This window comes from Schistocerca nitens, chromosome 2 (assembly GCF_023898315.1).
Source record: "Schistocerca nitens isolate TAMUIC-IGC-003100 chromosome 2, iqSchNite1.1, whole genome shotgun sequence".
Taxonomy (NCBI): Eukaryota; Metazoa; Arthropoda; class Insecta; order Orthoptera; family Acrididae; genus Schistocerca; species Schistocerca nitens.
The window spans coordinates 1,037,748,884-1,037,753,275 of NC_064615.1; the positions used below are offsets into that span (position 1 = coordinate 1,037,748,884).

A 4,392-nucleotide genomic window follows, 5' to 3' on the forward strand; every position below is an offset into this window, starting at 1 on the left:
CAGCGAAGCCTGTGCGCTGAGGATGACACGGCGGCCGGTCGGAACCGTTGAGCCTTCATGGCCTGTTCGGGAGGAGAGAGAGGGAGAGAGAGAGAGACATGTACTTCAAAGCCGAGCTCGTGTTTAACGTAGGTGAAGTTCATCAGCCAGTTGTTGGTGTCTTCCATTCACATGTGCTTTCCGTTCTGCGTGGCGGTTAAGTATCTACAGTTTCCGCCTCGTGATGTGATCTGACAGCTGAATCTCGGTTGGTCGCTGAAATTCTTTACAATCAGATGTAAGTGAGGGGATAGCCTTGCCAAGTTACGTTATTATCTTGTAACGACTTACCACAACTGTTTCGTCTACACTGCTAGCGTATAATCTGGTGATTAAAGTTTTTACTTCTTTTACTTAAGAGTTACGTCTCTCTTCATGAGACGATCGTTGTATGTTTGTGCGTTCGGGCTATATTCACTGGTTGCTTAGAAAACGAGCGGTCGGGTGAGCAGCTTATTGGACCTGCTAAGTAATTTCGGGGCCATTCGTATGGACCACATTGACCGGTGCATGATCGTTTCATATCGAGCAGCTTTAATTGCTTTTCTTTCCTATTAATGAACTTCCGTTTTAGGCAAACTTGAATTATTTGCTATATTTTAGTCACACATTCTAAAGATGGCCGGCCGCTGGTGGCCGAGCGGTTCTGGCGCTACAGTCTGGAACCGCGCGACCGCTACGGTCGCAGGTTCGAATTCTGCCTCGGGCATGGATGTGTGTGTTGTCCCTAGATTAGTTAGGTTTAAGTAGTTTTAAGTTCTAGGGGACTTATGACCACAGCAGTTGAGTCCCATAGTGCTCAGAGCCATTTTCTAAAGATGTTTATTGCCTTCCTGTTTTGAAGACTGTTTTTCACTCATATTATAGTTGTTGTAAAGCACTTATTTTGAGCATTCTTGAGTTTTGCAGTTAAACGTATGAACCTTTGACGACATTGTTATATCGATTGTCGCTAATTATTCTTAAATTTGTTTAGCTTATTAGATGGTTTGTCTTAATATGTCTAGTTCCTGTTGACCTAATTGGTAAAGAGAAAAATTTTGAGTCTGAGAGAAAAATTTTATTGATTACGCATCCTATCTTCCCTAAATGTTTAACGAAAGATCACACTAACCTTTGAAATTACTGGGCAGCGTGCGCCAAATCAAGTTTATCTGTACGGTACAAACTATAAAATGGTTCAAATGGCTCTGAGCACTATGGGACTCAACATCTTAGGTCATAAGTCCCCTAGAACTTAGAACTACTTAAACCTAACTAACCTAAGGACATCACACACACCCATGCCCGAGGCAGGATTCGAACCTGCGACCGTAGCAGTCCGGCGGTTCCGGACTGCAGCGCCAGAACCGCTAGACCACCGCGGCCGGCTACAAACTATAGAATTTGATTTATCTCTAACATATCCTTGATGCTCTAGGCACAAACTTATTCTATTCGGCCATAATTCAAGATTTATCAAGATAAACTGTTATTTGGGTGACGGAAATGCAGCTTTTTCTGTTTAAATTTAAGCCAAGTACATTATACATCAATAGCAGCTAAATGGATCAGGATGGAATGTGACTTGCTAAGCAGAAAACCTTGGTCTACTTAAGACCTCACAAATGAAATTCATTTTTAATGCCAACAGGCACTAAAATCGATACGAGGCAATTAATTCACTACTTACGAAAATAATCTGCATTCATAATAAGACGAAACGTAAACGAACAATTACGGTACGGGGAATGTGCTGGCATTAATTTCAAATATAAGCTGGGATCATTGCATCCTAATGTGAGGGCGGTGGAGGAAACATGTCGATGCAGAAGGAAAACAAATACCGAATGAAACCCTGGATGATACTTGGAAATATAGATTTCTCAAGAGAGAATCTGCCATACTGCTGCATCTGCTGAAATTACTGCAGACTGCACAGAGAGGTAGGTCATCACAATGAACTGGTACAAACCATAAGTCATTAAACTGAAAAATATAAAAATTAATGAAATCCCGCTTCAGATTTAGATACATTTATACACATATGGACCACGGTGCAACAGGTGGTCATCACAACGTGCGTCACCGGATTTTAGGCCAGGTTGTAATTCAAAATAGTCGAAAATTCGATTACTATTGCATTTTTTAAAGATGTATGTGTAGAAAGTTGAAACGGAAAGGTATTTTAATCCTTGCGTCCTAGAAGTTTCTACAGTCCATTATTCGAAGGAGTGTCACGGCCGCCGTGAGACGCTCTCGCTCAGGTGGAAAACTTGTCGTGCCGTGACGCACGTTCAGAAAATGATTTATATTCACAGTATGCATGCAAACAAATTTGCCGAAAAAGCTGACGAACAACGTGTGCAGGCTACCGAACGCAGCATATCCAACTCAGCCAGATCGCCTTTTGTCACCAAGGAGAACGAGGGAATTGCCGTCCAGGGACAGTTAGAATTAGAGGATGGGTTAATATACGGTGCCAATGGCCTTGCCGCAGTGGTAACTCCGGTTCCCGTCAGATCACCGAAGTTAATCGCTGTCGGGTTGGGCTAGCAGTTGGATGGGTGACCATCCAGTTTTCCGAGCGCTGTTGGCGTTCGGGGTGCACTCAGCCCTTCTGCGGCAAACTGAGGAGCTACTTGATTGAGCAGTAGCGGCTGCAGCATCGAAAACTGACGTACGGCTGTGGAGCTGTGTGCTGACCACATGCCCCTCCATACCCGCATCGAGTGATGGCTGTGGACTGAGGATGACACGGCGACCGGTCGGTTAGGTTGGGCCTTCGTGGCCTGTCCAGACGGAGTTTAGTTTACTTTACTTTGATGTACGGTCCTGGAATTGCAGACCGTTAAGTAACAAAAAACTTACTTTCTGTCAAATTTTGCTCAAAACTGGTCAAAAAGTAATTTTGGTCCGCCGTATTGGATAAGCCATCTTAAAGTCTAAAATCTAATTTATGTTAAGCGACATCTAAAGTATATAATGAAATGTAGTCTTTATGCAAATTGAACTAATAATGCATACAAACATTTTCCCTAAACGTTGAACAGGTTTTTCTCGAGAAACGCTGTGAAGCATAAAATAGAAAGTGTTCAGTCTGTTTACTTCTTTCTTTGACCCTCGAGAAGTAAACACTTTCCTTTGGAGCCTATACCTGTAATATAAGAAATTTGTTAATATTAACTATTTTTTGTAAAGCCATAAACATCGAAACAAACCTCCAAAAATCAAATTCAGGGTTCGAGATAGCAGCATATCGTTAAATTTAAGGTTATTTCGTTTTGGCCACCAGACACGGATGTTCATTTATGCCGATGATGTAGCAGTGGCCACACAGGATAAAACCTTTTAACAAGTGGAGGAGAGTCTCACAGGAGCCTTAAGAGAGCTTAATACCTACTACTAAGGCAACAATCTCAAACCAAACCCTAGTAAATCTCAAATATCCGCCTTCCATCTTAGGAACAAACAAGCCAAACGGAAACTCCGAATCATGTGGCAAGGGGAAGAGCTGAAGCATACAAACAGCCCAACATACCTGGGAGTAACATTGGATAGAGCGCTTAATTTTAAGCAGCACTATCACAACGCTAAAAAAAGGTCTGTGCCAGGAACAACATACTGCGGAGCTCAACCACACGTTTTGCGCACCACGGGTCTGGCGCTGAGTATCTCAGCAGTGGAATACGCGGCGCCAGTTTGGAGGAACTCTGCTCACACTAAGCAAGTTGACGTCGCCGTAAACGAAACTGTACGTATTGCCACAGGATGCCTCAAACCAACTCCCAAAGACAAAATTTACCCCACCATAGGCATAGCACCACTCACTATCCGCAGACAAGTAGCCGCCGAGATCGAAAGATCAAAACAAAAGAATGATCCTCGACACCCGATGCATATGCACCGAAATCAAAGTGACCGGCTGAAATCGCGCAGGGGTTTCATTGAAACTACTGAAGAGCTCGCCACCAAGCCCGCCGCAAGGCGGCTATCTCTTTGGGAAGAAATGGTGCCACACTCCACAATGGAACTACTGGAGGAGGGATCTGCAGGATTTCAACTACCTTTTACAACTTGGAGGTCATTAAACCGGCTGCGCACTGGAGTAACTGGGTGCAAATCAAACCTATTTAAATGGCGCTACAGTGATAGCGATAGGTGCGAATGCGGAGGAATAAAGGACTTGGACCACCTATTGATTCACCCAGATATGTCTATAAGATGCACTATAGACGATATTTTGAAAGTCAATGACAAAGCAACCTACGTTGCTAATTACTGGGAAGGGAAGATATAATTGGTGCATCCGGATACGGAAGAAGAAATAGAAGAAGAAGGTTATTTCGTTGCAATCAAGTGTAAGCTTCCATA

The 4,392-nt window shown here is 43.3% G+C and overlaps 1 pseudogene; it reads left to right on the forward strand.

The window, feature by feature from the left end:
• The first annotated feature begins 2,499 nt into the window (after window positions 1–2,499).
• Window positions 2,500–2,617, forward strand: LOC126237821 (5S ribosomal RNA; annotated as a pseudogene).
• The last annotated feature ends 1,775 nt before the right edge of the window (window positions 2,618–4,392 follow it).